At 42.7% G+C, this 21,596-nt stretch overlaps 1 protein-coding gene and 1 long non-coding RNA gene across 6 annotated transcripts in view; one reads left to right on the top strand and one right to left on the bottom strand.

Annotated features, from left to right (window-relative positions):
• LOC120400595 overlaps positions 1–21,596 on the top strand; it is a 69,030-nt gene that overhangs the window by 30,711 nt on the left and 16,723 nt on the right. The window contains exons 1-3 of one of the 4 annotated variants that reach the window (XR_005595907.1): positions 8,235–8,549; positions 8,720–8,774; positions 17,838–17,918. This is a non-coding gene — a long non-coding RNA (uncharacterized LOC120400595). Of the gene's footprint in view, positions 1–8,234; positions 8,550–8,719; positions 8,775–17,837; positions 17,919–21,596 lie in introns of those variants that run through there. The other 3 variants (XR_005595908.1, XR_005595906.1, XR_005595909.1) reach the window with 3 other exon arrangements.
• Positions 1–21,596, bottom strand: part of REV3L (REV3 like, DNA directed polymerase zeta catalytic subunit) — a 231,500-nt gene that overhangs the window by 199,040 nt on the left and 10,864 nt on the right. The window lies entirely within an intron of this gene.

Below are 21,596 nucleotides of genomic sequence, written 5' to 3'. Positions count from 1 at the left end.
CCCACAGAAACCTCCCCTGGCTCCACACCCCATACCCTGCTTTCTGTCCCTATTCCTCCTCAGCCGCTGGGAGAGGCGTCACAGTACAGGGAGCTGCTCCCCCTTCCGCCCAACCCAGACCTTCCACCAAGCCTCACCCTCCGCACCCAGAACCCCACACCCAAACCCCACCCTGGTCACACCTGGCCTCCTCCACCAGCCCCTCCCCTTGCATCCGAACCCCTACCCCTTCACCCTGCCCCTGGACACACACCCCCACTGAGCCCCACCCCTCGGCATTGAGAGCTACCTCTCCCCAAGCCCCCTGCACTCAAGCCCCCACCCCGATGAGCCCCATCGCCTATGCACTTGGACCACCCTGATGAACCCCCCCATACCCAGAGCCCCCTGCCAAGCCCCACACCCTTCCAGATGAACCCCAAACACCTTCACCTGGACCCCCCTGTAGAATCCCATTGCCTCTGCACCTGGAACCCCCTCAACAAGCCCCTGTGCATCCAGATCCCTCCCCCACCCAGATGCCCCAGTGAGCCACCTGCACCCTGACTGCACCACACAGAGCCCTCTTATTCCACACCTGGATCCCCCCACACTTGGATCCTTCCAGGCTGAGCCAGCCTGCCTCAGCCTGCCTGCCCACATCTGGTGCACCTGACACAGAGGGGCAGGGCCTGGGGTGTTTCTAGGGCAGGCCCTGCCCTTGTGCTGTGCCAGAGTCAGGTGCAACCTCACTGCCGAGTCCATGTCTGTGGTGGGGTTGGGGGGAGCTTCATAGTGATCTCCCTCCTCCTTGCAGTCAATGGCCTGTGCTCCCCATTGCCATGCTGGAGCCTCCACATTTATTTATTGACAAATAAAATGTGCAGAATTTTTAAAAAGTGTGCACAGAATTTTTAATTTTTTGGCACAGAACTCCCTCAGGAGTAAAAGATGCTATCCAAGCAGCACTCACTCCAAACCCATATGGCTGTAACAACCACACTCAAACACTTCTGACAAAGACATGCATATCATTTTCCAACAAGACTGTTTGCCAAGTTTCCCTGTCCAGGACTTTCTTTTTTAAACAAAAGGAATAGTGTTAGTCAAACCATGCTAAAGATTATTCTTAAAATGGTTTATTAATATAGGTGGAAATATACTTGTATGGAAACGAGACAAAACATGCTACACTGTTACTATGTTTGAAAACTGTTTCACGCTATATTACAAGTAGCGTCTACAGGAGCTAAAAAAGCTACGAAAGGAAACTACTATGGTTTCTTTGCCATCTCAAACAAGTAATTAGCAAAGATTATTCCAAGAACTCTGTTGACACTTATGATGCAACAATAAGATGCTGTAGCAAGCTCAAGTTGATGTATAAATATAGCCATATTAATTTCAGTCCCATTCAAAAGACATGGTGGAAAAGATTAGCCAAGTGGAAAAAAACAAATTCAGCATGAAAAATACTTCTAGGCCAACAAAAAACTTTTAAGAGTGAGGTTAATCATCTAGTTAAGAAAAGGCAGTCTTACACAGAGTTATTTCAGAAAGCCACACCATGCTCATCCCTGAAAAACATGTACTGTATCAAAAGGAGACCTTGAAGTAAATATCTAATAAGCAGAGTGCTTTCAAAACATGTGAACATGCCAAGAGGTCTTTGGGCATGTGGTGCTCAGGAATTAAAAATGTTTTCTACACAAGACAATAATAATCAAGGTATAATAGACTGTTCATTATTATTTGTGTTACAATCGTGGCTTGAGGCCCCTCCATCTGAGACTGGAGTCCCATTGTGCATTGAGCAAACACAGAACGAAAATCCCTAACCCAAAGAGCTTTATATTTTATTGTTGGACAACATTACCTTAGAAATCTTATTTAAGGATGAGTTGTAATCACTGTATGGAAATAGTTAATCTGTATCATTATCCTGAGCACAAAGAGAAAAGTTTAAAAAAGCATTATCTATGTATTGCTAAGAACTCCATGCCTGCATATTTCTTAAATTGTGAAGTACCCTGGAAAGCCATCTGGGAGGTACTGGCTACAGCAAAATGACAAGGTTCTTTCAATTTTCCAGAGTGACTGAAATAAATTTAATTCCAGAAAGGCAAGCAGGGGAACCCTAATAAGTAAATACTTAAAAGTGTTAAATCATCAATCTGAAAGTAATTTAGAAACAGGCAAGAAGGGGAAAACACTTTATCCCATGCCACCACCCTTCACTTAGAGATCTATAGGTAGGGTCCTACCAAATTCACAGCCATGAAAAATGTGTCACGGTCTTTTGTGTGCTTTTAACCTTATACTATACGGCTTTCACGGGGGAGACCAGCATTTCTCAAATTGGGGGTCCTGACCAAAAGGGAGCTGCAGAGAGTCACAAGGTTATTTTTGGCAGGGGAGGGGGTCGCAGTAGTACCACCCTTACTTCAGTTCTGCCTTCAGAGCTGGGCGGCTGGAGAGCAGCAGCTGTTGGCTGGGTGCCCAGCTCTGAAGGCAGTGCCCCACCAGCAGCAGCACAGAAGCGGGGCAGTACCATACCATGCCCTTCTTCTTTCCTTCTGCACTGCCTTCAGAGCTGGGCTCCCGGAAAGCAGCCGCAGCTCTCCAGCTCTGAAGGCAGCGCCACCATCAGCAGGAGTGCAGAAGTAACAGTAGCAGTACTGCAACTCACCACCTACAATAAACTTGCAACCCCCCTCCCACAATTCCTTTTTGGGTCAGGTCCCTACAATTACAACACCATGAAATTTCAAATTTAAATAGCTGAAATCATGAAATTTACCATTTTTAAAATCCCATGACCATGAAATTGACCAACATGGCCCATGAATTTGGTAGGTCCCTATCCAAAGGCACATAATTCAGAAGGCCTGTTTTTACAATATTGCTTTAAAAGTGCAGCTGCTCAAATTTGCATGAAGTTTTATAGCACAAAATAACATTTTGGTAAGGAGGTGCTTGGAATGTTTGTGTGTAATATACTACAATGAACAGGATGTTGTAGGAAGGATTGTCTTGTAATTAAGACACTTGACTGGGTCTCAGGAGACCTGGGTTAAATTCCAGGCTCTCCCAGACTTCCTAGATGACCTTGTCCAAGTCACTTAATCTCGCTAAGTATGTCTGCACTGCAATTAGACACCCACTGCTGGCCCATGCCAGCTGACGCGGGCTCATGGGGCTCAGGCTGCAGGACTGTTTAACTGCAGTGTAGACTTCCAGGCTCGAGCAGCAGGTCAAACTCTGGGACCCTCCCACCTCACAAGGGTCTTAAAGCTCAGGCTCCAGCCCCCCACCAGCCAAGTCTGCACTGCACAACAACACCCCAGCCCCCCCCCCCAGCCAGGCTGGAGTCAGCTGGCGCGGGGCTTTTAACTTTTTTTTTACATGCAGGAGATTCCACCTCTATTCCACGTTAATAAAAATCTTACTTTCTCTCTCTCTGTAACAAGAATAATTAAAAATAAATTCATTTATTAAATGTATAACAGACACTCAAATACTATGGAAATTGTGGTCATATAAAAAAAAAGCTTAAATATAAATCAAACATATAAAGAGAATTCTAGAATAGAAGCTCAAGAAAATCAAATAAAAAATAAGGAGAAGAAGTCGAGAGCTTTGTAAGGCAAGTATCTAAATTTCCAAAACATAGACATATACATTCTAATACATAACAAACTAAAAAAGCTAGACTGACTGCATTCTTATCCTGTACAACCCATTAAATATATAAAAAATTTATGGTATAATATTATTAGCCATTGATTGAAGTTTTACACCATTAAGTAAAAGGTTGGTGGTGGATGTCAGGTGGTGGTTTTTTTTCTTTTATATTTTTATATTTGGCTGGCTCTGCTATGGGTGGCATAGGTAGTTTGTTATATATTTTTATTTTGTTAATAAAAAAATAAAATTTTAATCAATTTTCAGACTTTTCAGAAAACTAAAAAAACAAAAGTCAAAATTATTCAGTATAATCCCAATAAAAAAAAACAAATTATATGATTGCATGGACATGAAAGACAGCACTACCTAATAGTCATTGTCACAAAGAACCTTCCTAATAACTTGAAAAGTCTTATCGGGGCTCCAACCCCAAGATTCTAGTCTCTCCAGTATGTAGCTCCCATTGACACAGAGTTAAATATAAATATGAAAAAGACTTCCATGAGGAGTTGTGGTTGCTCACTACCTCTGAAAAAAATCAGACTCAGAGGTCTGGTCTACACTACGCGTTTATACCAAATTTAGCAGCGTTAAACCGAATTAACCCTGCACCCGTCCACACAACAAAGCCCTTTATTTCGATATAAAGGGCTCTTAATATCGATATCTGTAATCCTCCCCGATGAGGGGAGTAGCGCTCAAATCGGTATTGCCATTTCGGATTAGGGTTAGTGTGGCCGCAATTCGACTGTATTGGCCTCCGGGAGCTATCCCACAGTGCACCATTGTGACCGCTCTGGACAGCAATCTGGAGTCGGATGCACCGGCCAGGTAGACAGGAAAAGCCCCGCGAACTTTTGAATTTAATTTCCTGTTTGCCCAGTGTGGAGCGCTGATCAGCATGGACTGTACGGGAGATACTGGATCTGATCGCTTTATGGGGAGACAAATCTGTTCTATCAGAGCTCCGTTCAAGAAGTCGAAATGCCAAAGCATTTGAAAAAATCTCCAGACAGAGGCCACAGCAGGGACTCACAGTGCTGCATGACAAGCGTAATGGAAAGCCAAAGAATCAAATGGACGCTCATGGAGGGAGGGAGGGGGGACTGAGGACTCCAGCTATCCCACAGTCCCTGCAGTCTCCGAAAAGCATTTGCATTCTTGGCTGAGTTCCCAATGCCTGAGGGGTCAAAAGCATTGTCCCGGGTGGTTCAGGGTATATGTTGTCAATTTACCCCCGCCCCCCCTCCCCCCATGAAAGAAAAGGGAAACAAAAAGTTTCTCGCCTTTTTTCAATGTCACCGTATGTCTACTGCATGCTGCTGGTAGCCGCTGTGCTGCGGCGCAGAACAGCAGCATCCCCTCCTCTTCCTTTCCTGATGGCAGACGGTACAAAAGGCTTAGAAACCGTCATCCCGTGAGTGCTCCTGGCTGGCCTCGGTGAGGTCAGCCGGGGGCGCCTGGGCAAAAATGGGAATGACTCCTGGTGCAAAAGGATTGAAAACTGTCCTCATCATAGCAACTGGGGGCTGAGCGCCTCACCCCCCACCTTTAATGTCTAATGAAGATTCTGTACTGCCATGGACTATAATGGCAGTGGGAGGCTGCCTCCCCCTCATTTTATCTCACTAAAAAGTGTTTCTTATTCCTGCATTCTTTATTATTTCATCACACAAATGGGGGACACTGCCACGGTAGCCCAGGAGGGGTGTGGGAGGAGGGAAGCAACAGGTGGGATTGTTGCAGGGGCACCCCCTAGAATGGCATGCAGCTCATCATTTCTGCGGGATATCTGGGGCTCTGACATGGATCGGCTGTGCTCTCTAGTAGACTTGCCCCATATTCTAAGCAGGACTGACTATTTTTAGACAAAACAAAGAAGGGAATGACCTGGGGAGTCATTCCCATTTTTGTCCATGCGCCCCCAGCCAACCTCAGCGAGGCCAGCCAGGAGCACTCATGACAGCAGCAGATGGTACAAAAAGATTGATAACCGTCATCGCCAATTTCCAATTGCAGACGGTGATATAGGGCTGGTAACTGTCTCTGCTACCTTGCAAAGGCAAATGAATGCTGCTGTGTAGCACTGCAGTACCGCCTCTGTCAGCAGCATCCAGTACACATACAGTGACAGTGACAAAAGGCTAAACAGGCTCCATGGTTGCCGTGCTATGGCGTCTGCCAGGGCAATCCAGGGAAAAAGGGCACGAAACGATTGTCTGCCGTTGCTTTCACGGAGGAAGGATTGAGTGACGACATTTACCCAGAATCACCCGTGACACTGTTTTGGCCCCATCATGCATTCAGATCTCAACCCAGAATTCCAATGGGCGGGGGAGACTGCGGGAACTATGGGATAGCTATAGGATAGCTACCCACAGTGCAACGCTCCGGAAATCGATGCTAGCCTCGGTACATGGACGCACACCGCCGAATTAATGTGCTTAGTGTGGCCGCGTGCACTCGACTTTATACAATCTGTTTTTAAAAACCGGTTTCTGTGAAATCTGAATAATCCCATAGTGTAGACATACCCTGAGCTTCTAGAAGCATACTAAACATTTGGACAGTAAGTGGAACTACACTTATTCGTCCATTGAGGTGTACATAAAAAGTCTCCAAACCATCAAGAATTGTACCTGCTAATAAAAGTGCCTTAAATGCAAAAGGACGGGCCATTTAGAAATTGTCTCAGCCTTAAGATTATTTTAATACAGTTTCTTGTTATTGCTGCTGTTTAATATCAAGGGATCAAGATTTCTCAGTACAAACAACAAAAACAAATATCTGTTCTCCCACTGGAAAAATCAAGAAAATTAGACCCATTTCTAAATATGCATTAATGTATTTCTCTTCTTGTCTTTAGGGTGAAGAGCTCGTTTTCTTTTCCTTTCCATTTCATACCTTTAGAGTTTGTGGGTTTTAAACAGAGACAGTGTGTGTTCCTCTCCTTCCTTCTTCAATAATAAACCTGAAAGTGTGGAATGTTGCTCACTATTTTCCATACTGTACACTATGTGTTACATTAAATTATTTATCAGGAGGCTGTTTATTTACATTATAACTGTTTTGTTTTATGCTCTTCTTAATTGTAGAAGGTCGAATATAAACTAAAAAAAATTCCACCCATTACAATTCCCTTTGGGCATAAAGTCTTTTGTCCAAGTCTAGATCCCATTACCTGGAAATAACACTAAACTTGCACAGTAATGATAAATGCAAATGTTAGTGAAAAACAAAAAAAACAGTCATTTTTTTTTTTTTTTTTTTTTTTTAAGATCTGAAATTAAGTATAAAGTTCAGGAACGACAAACAATGGTGTCCAATTGCAACTGAGCAATTTGGAAAGCATCTGCATTCCTGAATAGGAAAGGAGCCACTGATTCCACTATGCAACTGCAAAGACAGTCGGAAACAGCAGCAGTTTTCACCACAGACATGACTTTGTTATATTCATGAGCGTCAACTCAGAATTTAACATACTAAACAAGAAACTACCCCAACTCAGATTTGTTTCTAATTTTAAGATGAGCATATACAGAAACTATCTGCCAGAAAAACAACTGCTTCATGCTGTTGGCTCTTTATCCTTTTATCTGGCTGTTCTCCAATATCAACTGAGAGATTTCCCTGTTCCAAATACTGGTAGCTAGTGAAACATGGGTCGATGAACAAAAACACTTTCCTCCTTGTAAGAGTGTAATGTACCATTATGAGGGATTCTGTTGATCAACAGAGATCATCATAAAATATCCACAATGAACTAGTTTCTTAGATGGTCTACTCCTTTAGATATGTAACCATTTTCCTTATGTTTAAGCTTCTGAATTAAGAATACCAGGCTGCTCAATGATTACACCTTTACACTGAGTGCCTGGAGAGAGATGCATTTTAAACTTAATGGAAAAGCCCCAATTCTAGCATCTAAACAAAGCCACCAGAGAGCATAGCTCTTCTTTAAAGCCCATACTAGTAATTTTCAGTACACTAATGAAAGGTTTTAAGCTCCCACTCTACAGAGCAAAAAACCCAACCACATTTTATTCATGGACTGTAAAACAACTACTGTACTTCAGAATCTGATTTAATCACGACAATTTCTCTCAAAAGAACTGTTGCGTTTGAGAAGCAATATGTACAAATAACTAAACTTGGCAATGCACAAGTAGCCACGGTGGTTTTATTAAAATAAGTAGTTAAATCCAATTTGTCCAAGCACAGTATTTTGGGGTGTTATGAAAATATCTTACTTTTTAAAGAAATAATCTATATTGTGGGAACACACAGAGACCCCATATAGATCAGAGCCCACTGTTTTTGGTGATATAAAAATATGACTCTGGTAGACTAGGTGCCAGCGCTTGCCAAGGCTGTAGGCGTCAGTTGAGCACTGACAAATTCATAGCTGGAAACGAGACCAGCTCATCTGCATGTTAGTATTGTTCAAGATAGGTGTTAGACTTGTAAGGATGTGTTTAGACTCTATAAAATGCTTGTAAGTTGCTGCATGCATTAATCTTACTTGTAATGTCTGTATCCCATGCTATAAGATAACATGTAAGTTTTGCTTTATAACTGTAAAAATGCCTGTTCTGAACTTACAAACTCAGGCAGGAGGATGGTTCCTCCACCCATCAAGGACGACTATCAAAACTAAGTGGGCCATTGTGAAGCATCACAATATAAAGACTCTGACACCCGTGAAGGTTCTATGTGCAAGGAAGCTTGTTCCACCAGCTTGAATTCTGGAAAAAGAAAATAAGGATAGCTGACATGAAAATTCTTCAACTCTGTTGTTTGGACTCTCACAGGGCTGGAGCTAGGAAACAAAATCAGAAATCCCCAGGGTCAATCTGTCAGTGTTGACAGATTACTACGACTCTGTCATCTTTTGAAACTATAGACTGTAACGTGTGTGTGTGTGTGTGTGTGTGTGTGTGTGTGTGTGTGTGTGTGTGTGTGTGTGAGAGAGAGAGAGAGAGTGTGTTCCCAGCTTTAGCTGTAAATAACTCATTTTTTCCTAGTTAATAAATCCTTAGTGAGTTTTCTATAGGATTGGCTACAAGCAGTGTCTATGGTGTGAGATCTAAGGTACTAATTGATGTGAGGTAAGTGACTCGTCTCTTGGGACAAGGAATAACCTAAATATTTTGTGATCTTTGATGTTAGTGACCATTTATCACTAAGTGCAGCTTGCCTGGGTAGATAGACTGGACTATCCAAGGGGACTGTCTGTGACACCATCGTGAGACTGTTATAGTACTTCAGGAGTTCACATTTGTTATTGGGTTGGTGAAATCTAATTATAGAAGATACCACCAGTTTGGGGCGTATGCCCTGAGGTTGGCACTCACGGTTGTGAACCTCTCCAAACAGCATGGCAATAAACACGTATGAAGACTTGGGTGAAATCCTGGCCCGTCTCATTTAAAAGCAGTCAGGATTTCACATACAGGCCTGGTCTACACTTTAAAATTAGATCAATCTAGCTACGATGCTCAGGGCTGTGAAAAATTTTGCACCCAGACATCCATAGTAAGGTTGACCTAACCCCTCACTTAGATGCAACTAGGCCAACTGAAGAATTCTTCTGTCAACCTAGCTACCACCTTTTGGAGGGTTCAATTATCTACATCAAGGGAAAAACACCTTTCATTGACATAGAAAGCATCTATGCTACTGCACTAGAGCAGCACAGCTGCAGTCTCATAGCTGTGCTGCTGTAGCAGCTGTAGGGTAGACATGCCCATAGTCCTTCAAGATATTAACTACAAACAGTGCTTCAATGCATAAAAATGTCTCAGAATAGTTCACTTTTAAAAATTGTTCAAATGTGTGTGTCTGAATTAAGTTTTCTGGAAACTACACCATTTAGCATATCAAAATCAGTGACTCCCCATCTTTTTTATATGCAGAGTTCTTTGGACAACCCACAAAATATCTCTGATCTTAAAGTTATGAGACCTCCAGATACAGCTCTTTCCTTTAAAAAAATATATCTTATTACTAATACTCACTGATTTTCAGATCTCAGTTCCAAGTCAGATAGTTCATCAAGGATGCCAGCACTTGCACCTAGATTTGATCCCTTAATTATTAATATGGAAGTATGCAGCCCTTCTTCCTGATATTAACCTAACTAAAAGTAATAGAATATTTCACTGTCTGCCTAGCCATATATCCACATGAACAAGCATGGTTGGCTAAATACTGTTTTACCCTAGTGAAGGAGATCTGTAGCTACTAACAATAACATAACACTATATATTTTCAAGGGCAAAATTATGTACTAAACTTGTTAAAAATCTCCTGAAGTTCTAGAAAACGCACTGCACATCATTCCTTTTGTGTCTGATTTGCTGTAATGAATCTTCAGCATAACAATTATGCAATATCAATTATCTTTCTGCACATTTCCCCTTTTAAGGAAATAGGATACTTCTATAAAGATCTATACCAAAAATTAAATGTACATTTAAAAGTATATAAAAGCAAATATTTAGTTACTATTTACAATGGTTAACCAGCTCTAATGAAGCCAAAACATCAGCTATGTTTTAGGATTTTCAATCTTAAGGTATGATTAGAAGATTTTATTAACACGGGTTGCCCAATGATTTGGAGGAACAATATGCTTCTACCTCCAAAAAAAAAAAAAAACCCACAACCACCCAACCAGATATCAAAGTTTAGAAAAGTCTCAATTCTTCCTTAGTTCAGCGAAGGCAACATATCTGGCATGCAGCAGAAATAGAATAAATGGCTATCTGATGCAGTAACATTAACAGAATAAACTTGTCCTCTGCATACCACCAAAATGCAATTCCGAATATACTTCCAATATAGTAAACATTTTGAAAAGGTTATTGTTGAGAAATCCAGCTCAGAGGCCATAAAACTCCAAACACTTTTCCCTACAGCATTAACTTTGCTATGCTGCAAATACTATATATACACTAATGAACACCAGCAAACAATACATTAAAAATATTGTTTTAAAATATAAAGGAAAAAACAATTAGTTACTGGTCTGTAAATCTTATAAACAACATAGGTTTTGATTTACCTTAAGGGTCCCAACACAGGCTCAATTGCAGGATTAGGGCCTAAGGTTTTAGCTTAAGGTTGCTGATAAAACAAAGTAGTTCTGAGTGCAACCAATATTTATACCACTCTACTTTCAGGTTATCCTGGAAGGGAGGAGGGGGGGGGTAAAATGAAAATCTTTAGGTACCAAAATGCAGACTTCAAGCTTTAAAAACTTCTTCAGTGTTGGTTGGCTTGTTTTTAAGACTCTCGAGGGGGACTAAAAAAGCAGTCAATTTCCAAGTTTCTACCTATATCCACTGAGTTTGCAAGTGCAAAAGTCCCAATCAGAACACAAGTGGAAAATATTTTTTGCATGCACATTTGGTTAATTCAGAGGACAAATATTTTTAACTGGAAAAAGTTATCTTTGGGCTGAGACCAAACATGCAAAGTTTCAGAGCAAGAAGAGTCTGAGAAAATTATAAATGAGACAACAGATATTGGAAAGGAAGCCATAAGACAACCACAGGGCCCCTATATTGAAGACCCCCACCTCTGAACCAGTGTCCAGAGTTTTACCCTCTCCTGCTTAAGTCCTTCCTTAAAATGCAAGTTCTGAAATAAGTCCTCTCCTGGAAGAGTGTGCATAAAACAATTTCATTTTGTTTTCTAACGGGGAATGTGATGTGTGCTACACTACACTGCTCACTCAGATCTCATCTAAACTAGGAAAACTGGTAGCATTTGAAAATGCTAGCCCTAGCTTTACTGAGAGCTGCAGATACGGTTAACTGTTACAGTGCTAAAAACATTCACTACACTCCTGTGATATTGGTAGAACATGAGAAGAACAGGACTATTCTTTAGGTCATTATAGGGAGTAATTGTTAGATTATTGTATTTTAAAAGTACTGTACACCAATTGTGGGATTTGCCTAACTCCTGTCAGTGTATTACCATAACACATGAGCTACTTTCTTCTAGCATCTGTGAGCCACTGCCAGTCAGTGGATCATGTGTAATGAGAAAAACCCAAGTTACAGTCTTAGAGATTCACTCTGACTTCACTCTCTGCTTCTGTTCTATTTCCATCCATGTTATAGCTCCACAACTTTATCTTCCACATGTTTATTCGCAGCATGAGCCCTACTTCCAAAATACCAAATCCTTAAACACTAGGAGGTAAGGATGAGCAATGCTATCATTCACCCTTTAGGAACTAGAGAATTCAATTGCATAGTGAAATCAACTGATTTATCAGGAGTAGGATCAAATTAAAAGTTTAATTGCCATCAGGTTTACATGGGAAGAATTAAATTGGGAAAACATCAGAGGCTACTGTTTGGAGTAAGTCACAGAAATAGTTGTGTACCTAAATTTTCTATATGGCTCAGGCTTAGATAAAATCTGTGGGAGATTATAAATGAGAGGGATTGGAACTGGGACAGATTTATGACTGACATACAACCTAGTCTCTCAAGGAGTGATTGCATCCTCAAGAGAGCACCTTCCCTTTGGTGCAGATAACCTGGTTTGCAATGCGAAAGTCTCACACCTACTGCTACTTTACGCATGACCTACAGTAGGCCTTGGATTCCATCCTCCTTTCCTCTCCCCCAAAGTAGTGCTTTGTCTGGCATACAACCTTGAAATATGGATGTTTCTCTTCTGTCTTTATTGATATAATGGAGTTACTAAATACTGGGTACTACAGATTTTGAGTTCCCCATATATATAGTTTTATGGCCTTGATCCTCCACTCACTCATTCACATAAAGTTATCCACATAAATAAGGAATTGCCAGATCAAAGCCATGAACTGCAGAATATCTGAGAGAAAACTGCAGTTTTCCCAGAGTTCTCACTCCTGCACAGTTCTGGGCACTGGAAAGGGAAAAACCTGACAAACGCTGTACCCCAACAGGGGACACCATGACTAAGGCTAAGATTTTGTTGTTGTCAGAGTTGTACCGGTATGGTGCTCTGCTCTCTCCAATGTTGATATCACTCAGCTGCGTGCGTGTGTTCCCTCTGTGTGCTGCCCCAGCTCTGCGCAGATAGCTGACACAGCAGACCCGACGAGAACCCCCAATAACCACAGAGTCCAGTAAGATGCAAAGCCACGTCGGCTAGGTTTATTGCGACCTCGGACACCCTTGCAGGGTCCCCGTAGATTACTTAGTCTACCGGGCGTACTGCGAGAGAGTGCCTCTTGGCAATGGACTCAGCTCAGTCAGTGGCGGGACTTTCCACTGCCCCCTAGGCTGGACAAAGACACCGCCCCAGGGATGCATTCTTATACACAGATACAAACAAGTTACACATCACACCTGACGTATTGAGGTGCAACCTTTCTACGTAGCACGGTACAACCCCTCTACGTATTAAGGTGCCGCCTCTCACCTTGTACATGTTGGTTCGATCAAAACAACTCTATCCATCATATTACCCTTTTGCCCCTGTCATTGGGATGGGCCAGCCTGTTCTTTGTTATCTGTGTGGAATGTGCAAGTATGTGAATGTTCTGATATCTAGTGTTCAGTACCTTTTAGGTACATATCTTCTTGCAGCATCAGCCCTTTCCTTGCTTCTGTGAGCAGGGCCTGCCTCTGGCTCACAGCTTAACTTTGCTTTATGTTAGCAAAGTCTTGACCATTACTTTAGTTCAGGCCTCAGGCCTCATACCGGGCCTCTGATACCAAGGTTTATATCTTAGGGCCTCCTCTTACTATATTTGTCATAGTTATTTTTAGTAAAAGTCACGGACAAATCACAGACAAAACACAAAAATTAACGGAATCTATGACCTGTCTGTGACTTTTGCTGCTCCGGCTCCATGGTTTCCCCTGCCACCATGGTGGCTGGGAGCTGTGGGTTCCCCCTTCGCCCGCTCCCAAAAAGAAAACGGGACATCCCCAGCCACTCACCTGAGGCACCCCCTCCCCCCACTCGAGGCTGTCACCCACTGCTGGAACCCTGTCACCTGTCGCTGGAACCTTCCCAGGGCCCTACTGGCTGCCAGCTTGAGTCCAGAGAATGACATGGATGTCTCTGGAAGTCATGGATTCTGTAACTTCCATGATGCTGTGACGTAAACATAGCCTTAACTATGACCTATGTGGCACCTTCCCTTTCCCAAGTCATGTGAATGGGGGGGGGGGGGAGGTTTCCAGGGAAGAGTCTATACCCCAGTAGACAAAAAAACAGAAGCCAAAAGGAAAGGACACAAACAGCCTCATAGACTTTAAGGTCAGAAGGGACCATTATGATAATCTAGTCTGACCTCCTGCACAATTCAGGCCACAGAATCTCACCCATCCACTTCTATAACAAACCCCTAACCTATGACTGAGTTATTGAAGTCCTCAAATTGTGGTTTGAAGACCTCAAGCTGCAGAGAATCCTCCAGCAAGTGACCCGTGCCCCATGCTGCAGAGAAAGGCGAAAAACCTCCAGGGCCTCTGCCAATCTGCCCTGGAGGAAAATTCCTTCCCGAACCCAAATATGGCGATCAGTTAAACCCTGAGCATGTGAGCAAGACTCACCAGCCAGCATCCAGGAAAGAATTCTCTGTGGTAACTCAGATCCCGACCCATCTAACATCCCATCACAGACCACTGGGCATACTTACCTGTTGATAATCAAAGATCAATTGCTAAATTAATTGCCAAAATTAGGCTATCCCATCATACCATCCCCTCCATAAACTTATCAAGCTTAGTCTTGAAGCCAGATATGTCTTTTGCCCCCACTACTCCCCTTGGAAGGCTGTTCCAGAACTTCACTCCTCTAATGGTTAGAAACTTTCATCTAATTTCAAGTCTAAACTTCCTAGTGTCCAGTTTATATCCATTTGTTCTTGTGTACACACTGGTACTAAGCTTAAATAATTCCTTTCCCTCCCTGATATTAATCCCTCGATATACTTATAAAGAGCAATCATATCCCTCCTCAACCTTCTTTTGGTTAGGCTAAACAAGCCAAGCTCTGAGTCTCCTTTCATAAGGCAGGTTTTCCATTCCTCGGATCATCCTAGTAGCCCGTCTCTGAACCTGAATTCATCCTTCTTAAACATGGGAGACCAAAACTGCATACAGTATTCCAGATGAGATCTCACCAGTGCCTTGTACAACGGTACTAACACCTCCTTATCTTTGCTGGAAATACCTCGCCTGATGCATCCTCAACTGGTACTGCTGCAGGGACCACTGGACAATGACAAAGTCAGTGGTTTCTGACTCTCAACATTCTCTCCTGGGCTGACTGGCTGTTGGTTCCAACTCTATTCCCCAGTCTCTTCACTTCAGCCTCACACTACATGCCTTATATGCTCCTTTTCTCCCCCCTTTCCCATGCCTGGTTCCCTTTATGAACCCCCTTCTTTCAATATGTCATCTCCCTTCCTTTGTAATTAAGCGAATCCCCTCCTAACAAAATCCCATCCAAAAAATCTCAGCGCTAACACGATGTTTAGAAGCCATCAGTTTGTTCACTCTGCTTATTTGTTGTATTCCTTTCCTCTATCCTTTTTCTGCCTTGTCTATTTAAGTTGTACGTTCTTTGGAGCAGGGACTGTCTACTAATCTCTTAACAGTACCTAAAACAATGGGGCCCAATTCCCACTGGGTTCCATCACAATACTGTAATAAAAATCAATAATACAGATGAAAAATCATTTGTTTCTTTTGTTACACTTCCAACTTTTGGCACCAGCTCATCAAAATTCTGGCTACCAGCATGTGTAGTTGTAAATGCTTCAGAGATCCTATTCCTCCCTCCCCATCCAACCTGCACCCTTTTTTTTTTTAAACACGATATTCAAGATTTAGAAAATCAACTTCTAAATATAATAGGTAGACAAGATAGGTGAGATAATATTTTTTATTGAAGAGGAGCTATTTGTAGCTTGAAAGCTTGTCTCTTTCAGCAAGAGAAGTTGGTCTAATCAAATATTACCTCACCACCTTGTGTTTAATATTCTGGGACCAACATAGCTGCAATACTAAATACATTAGGATCATCTTTACATAGGAATTAAATAGAAAATACTTAAAATTTTAGAGCAGGTTGCATTCTTGTATCAGAAGTTAAAACATACCATTTTTAAAGCTTGTCTGGAAAATGTGAGTCCATAAATTTCTTTCCAAATCATGTATTAGTAAAAAGAATGGATTGAATTACTGTGGCAAGTTAAATTATTTTATTCACAACATATGCTATTTTTTTTTAAGTCTGGAAAGTATTGTAGTGTTTTAAAACTACATTTCTTACATAAACTGATTTTTGTGAGTCAAATTATGGCTATATTTTTAATGTCGTTTCTGTGTTTGTTTTGAGACTAAAATCCACCCTCAAAAGATGCAGAGCATACAGATCCAAGTATTTTGAGATTTATTACCTTTATATATTCATGCTATATTTGAGAGCATAACCAGCTCATATGATCATGTGTATAGTAGTAGTGTGAACTTTCGTCTCTTTTATCCCTAGAACAGTACTACTCCAGAGCAGCATTTCCCAAACACTTAAAGCTTTTGTAATTGGTACTCTGGGCTCCTCCTTTCTACATTAAGGGCCAATCCTGTTTCCAGGGATGTCAAATGCAAAACTCCCATTGAACTGAATTTGTCCCATTTTGAATCTATGAAACTGATGTTTGAAACTGGCAGTGTTCCCTTGTGGAGTAGAGCTGACTGGGAAAAGGCAGGTATTTGCTTGTATAGCTGACGTTTTTATGTGGTAACTTGTGGCTCAAACAGATTAGAAACCATTGTTGTAGAGTTAGTTGCTAGTTTAAACATCTTCAGGTAGAAATATCACTGGTTACCAATCTGAATTATTTTGAGAGTCATTCTCTAGGCTTGCCTATATGAACATTCAGTTCATAGCAAGTTGGGGTGCAAATCTACTGCACGTTAGCTTGCCACGTGCTAAGTGTCCATGTGGATGTTGATGATGTGCACCAGCGGCTTTGATCTACTGTGCTTTCAAACAGGAGTAGTTCCAAATGCATTAGGGAACTATTGGTATGAGGCAGCAGAGTCCAGATCAGACACTTAGTGCACAGCAGGCAAGTGTGAGGTAGATTTACACCCCAGTTTGCTGCAAACTAAGTTTTTGTGTAGACAAGTCATTTATTAACCCAGTTTAATGTAATTTTTTGTATAACATTTCAAAAAAATGTAACAACCAGAAACACCACCCATAAGCCTGTCATATAGTGCACTTTAATTAAAGACGTTTTCACACCTAGTGTGTCAAAATAATCCTGTGTGGTTGTTTGTTTTTTCAGATAGGTTATTCCTATGAGTAGAAGGAAAGTTCTTCCATAATGTACAGACTTCGGGGGACTAGAGTTGTGCTAAAAAAAAAATTCTAGCTTCTCTGACAATTCTATGACAACATATTTTTATTTACCAATTCCTGTTTAACTATTTAACTCTCTGAATATCAGGTATTTTATTTCAAATGAACACTGAGAATAATTTAATACAAGCCTTGTTATAATTTGTGTATTAAGCTCTAAGCAACTTCAGTTACAGTGTGAACAAATTGCCTATTGTCAGCTGTGCTTAATTGGGCAGAACTAGAATAGTGTTAAAAACAAAAGATCAGATACTTCTTGCCTTTCTTAGGAAAGTAATCCCAATGAAAACACTTGTATTTATAAGGCACGATCTGTAAAATGGGGAAATTGAGGTAGTACAGATAAGAGATTTCAACAAGGTAGCAGAGCCAAGAAAAGAACCCAGCTCTCCTAATTCCCAGGCTTGTGCTTTAGGGCACACTTCCTCTAGCCAACCATCACAAAAGCCAACAAGACTATCAAAAGAGAAGGTAAGTAGGATGTGGCCAAAGGTTTTCTCCACAACTCCTAAGGGAAATAAGTGCTCTCACCAATACTATGGCAGCCCCTACTTAAGTGCAAGGAAACAGCATCCTGATGGAGACCCTAGTTCTTGACCTTGGCTGTAATCAAGTGGACAGGGATGAGCTCTTGTTGGAGTCCTTTCAGACAGGAAGCACCTTTAGTAAAAAAAAAAAAAAAAAAAAAAAAAAAAAAAAAATTAAAAGTGTGGTCCATCCCCAACATAAAGCCATGAGATTCAAGATGCTACTCTTTTTTTCTTCCCCTTGCCTAGAGTTTTGACCAAACCACTAAGAAAGAGTTCTACAATAAGTCTGGGAGGAGTGAAAGGAGACAAGGGAATAAGCAAATGAATGTGAGTAGAAGCACCCTTGTGATGAAGGACTATTAATTTTAGGATGAATCCTGCTCCCAGTTTAGTTAATGGTAGGGTTGCCAACTTTCTAATCGCACAAAACCAAACACCCCTGCCCTGACCTTCTCCGAGGCCCCCACTTGCTCCATCCTCCACTTCCCCCCTCCCTCTTCCCCTCAATCACTTTCACGGGGCTGGGGAAGGGGTGTGGGCTCCAGCTGGGGGTGCAGGCTCCGGGGTGGGGATGAAGGATTTGGGGTGCAGGAGAGGGCTCCAGGCTGGGGCAAGAGGTTGGGCTGCAGTGGGGTTATGGGCTCGGCCAGATATGAGGGGGTTCAGGTGCGGGAGAGAGCTCCAGGCTGGGGCAGGCAGTTGGGGTGTGGGGGGGATGATGACTCCGGCTGGGGGTGCAGGCAGGGATGAGGGGTTTGAGGGGGTTGTGGGCTGGGGCCGAGGGGTTCAGAGTGCAGGAATCATAGAATATCAGGGTTGGAAGGGACCTCAGGAGGTCATCTAAGTCCAACCCCCTACTCAAAGCAGGATCAATCCCCAGACAGATTTTTGCCCCAGTTCCCTAAATGGGCCCCTCAAGGATTGAACTCACAACCCTGGGTTTAGCAGGCTAATGCTCAAACCACTGAGCTATCCCTCCCCCCATAAAGAGAGGGGGTGTGGGCTCCAGCTGGAGGTGTGGACTCTGGGGTGGGGTCAGGGATGAAGGGTATGGGGTGCAAGAGGGCGCTCTGGGGTGGGGCAGAGGTACGGGGGGGGGGGGGAAGGTCTCCAGCTGAGGGTGTGAGCTCTGGGATAGAACTGAGGATGAGGAGTTTGGGATGCAGGAAGGGGCTGGGGAAGGGATGTAGGGTGCAGGCTTCGTGAAGGAGTTTGGGTGGGGGAGGGGACTCCGGGCTGGGGGAGAGGATTGGGGTGGGGGAGGGGACTCCGGGCTGGGGGAGAGGATTGGGGTGCGGGATCCTGGTGGTACTTACAACAGCTCCTAGGAAGCAGCCACCAGGTCCTTGCAGCCCCTAGATGCATGGCTGGCCAGGGAGGCTCCGCACACTGCCCTCACGCCCACAAGCACTGCCCTCGTTGCTCCCATTGGTCATGGAGCCCTTGGGGGCGGGGGGGCGTGAGGCGCAGAGCATAGAGCCTCCCTTGCCGCCCATGTGTTTAGGTGCCACAAGGACCTGATGACCACTTCTGGGAGCCACGTGGAGCTAGAGCAGGCATGGAGTCTGCCTTAGCCCCGGGACCCCGCTGCGCTCCCAACTAGATTTTTAACGGCTCAGTCGGTGGTGCTGACCAGAGCCATCAGTGTCCCTTTTCAACCATGCATTCCGGTCGAAAACTGGGTGCCTGGCAACCCTAGTTAATGGCCAAACCCCTAGTGAAAACTACTGGGGCAGGACTGTGTAATTTAATGTTTGATTGTTGTCACTATGGTGCTGAAAGTACAACTGAGAATCAACCATCTCTATAAAGGTCATTGAAGCAGAAAAGAGGACCAAACAAAAAAGGGGACTTCATATGAATGTCAAGTACTTTTTATATATTTTCATTTTATTTCCATTCAAGAAAAGGCTAAAAATCTCCTCTCATGAAGCAGGGATAGCAAAGTAAAAGTGTGTTACCTGCCTCATAATGGATGATAACTGAATTCTGATCCACATAAGAGTCTGAAAGGAAGAACAATTGTAGTGGGAGTCTACTGATGTAAATCACCTTAGGTGTAGCTGGCCTTAAAAAAAGTTGTAACTTTTAAAAAGAAACTTTAGAAGGTGCCACATTGATAATCCTGGAAAATGACCTCTCTATCCACAGAACAGAGCCAGCATAGGCTGCAACAAAAAAAGCTTCCCAATGTCTTGCTAAAAGTACCACACTGTTCTGGAAGGGACCACCTTTGAAAGCGAGGGTAGTTCAGTTTCCACTGTCAATTTGATCCTTAATGGTTTCTATGGTGTGAAAACCTGCCCAACAGAAAACCAAATTTAAAAAAAATCAATTCATTTCACATATGCCACTAAAGAGCTAGCTAAGAATTATTTTTTTGCCTTCTACTGACTTTAATCTGAAACAATGACCTAGAAGTGAAAGACTCCATATCCCAGTGCATAGGGCAAACTGTCTGGAGCCACTGTTTGGGAAACTTGCATTACACATCTGCTCAAGAGAGTAATGCTAGCTATTTTAAGTTAGATGCAACAGTCCACAGGCTCTGCAACTCCTGCATGAAATACTGTGGTTAGGACATCAAATCCAAAACAGGTTGCGATGAATCACTTGTTTATAGTTACACTGGTGTATGGTAAAGCGGTGCAATTTTCTGGGCATAGATCTTCCTGTCCTGTCTATATCTAAATCCCGCTGATTCTTTCTGCATAAATCTCTAAGATCTGACCTTTCGTATCCATCCACTTAGCTAAAACTTTTGTCCAAACTCTCATCCCACATCTCGATTACTGTAGTATTCTTTCATATGGCCTTGACAAATGCAATCTTACGTGACTCATATCTGTACAGAATGCTGCTGCAAAGATAATTTTGCTAGGCTGTTGTTCTGACCACATCACCCTTCTCTTTGAATCCCTCCACTGGGTCCCCCTTCTGGGTCACATCAAATGTATGATACTTGTGTTAACTTTCAAGGCCCTTCATGGTCAATCCAACATCCTTTCTATCATCACTCATTCACTACTGAGCTGCCAAAACTTGCCTCTGATCAATCCATTGACGGAAGCCTCCATCATGCGCTTGTTAAATTTTTGAACAAGCACCTTTATGCTGTCTCCCACGTTGCACCTCTCACACCTGGGAGATGAACTCCATGAACATCCACAAAGGTACCACATTATGCGCCTTCAAATCCCTCCTTTGCTGTGGTGCTTACAAAAAACTTAACAACAGTTAGGATGTGGTATGCAGAGATTACTGCCTGCCATTCTGACCAATATGGTCTCATTGTTTCCTTGTACTCCGTCTGGCTGTATCCATCTATCGTCTCTTGTCTTATACTTAGACTGTAAGCTCTTTGGGGAAGGGACCATCTGTTTATTATATGCTCATACATCACCTAGAACAATGGGGGTGTCAAGGTTTCCTCCCCCACTCTGAACTTTAGGGTACAGATGTGGGGACCTGCATGGACCGTTCTAAGCTTTATTCCTAGCTTAGATCTGGTAACGCTGCCACCAGCCAGAAATTCAGTGTCTGGAGCACTCCCTGTCCCACCCAAAATCTTCCCCTCCCTGGGCTGCCTTGAGGGACTTCACCAATTTTCGTGTGAACACAGATCCAAACCCCTTGGATCTTAAAACAAGGAGAAATTAACCATTCCCCCTCCTTTCCCCCCCCCACTTATTCCTGGTGAGTCCAGATCCAATCCCCTTGGATCTTAAAACAAGGAAAATCAATCAGGTTCTTAAAAAAAAACAAAAAAATTTTAATTAAAGAAGAAAGGTAAAATCATCTCTGTAAAATCAGGATGGAAAATACTTTACAGGGTACTTAGATTTATATAGCCCAGAGAAAACCCCTCTAGCTTAGGTTCAAAGTTACAGCAAACAGAGGTAAAATTCTCTCAGCAAAAAGGAACATTTACAGGTTGAGAAAACAAACATAAGACTAACACGCCTTGCCTGTGCTACTTACAAGTTTGAAACATGAGAGACTGAT

This window comes from Mauremys reevesii, linkage group 3, assembly GCF_016161935.1.
Source record: "Mauremys reevesii isolate NIE-2019 linkage group 3, ASM1616193v1, whole genome shotgun sequence".
In the NCBI taxonomy this organism is placed as follows: domain Eukaryota; kingdom Metazoa; phylum Chordata; order Testudines; family Geoemydidae; genus Mauremys; species Mauremys reevesii.
The sequence above is the reverse complement of the archived record's forward strand: the minus strand, read 5'-3'. Positions and strand labels throughout refer to the sequence as shown.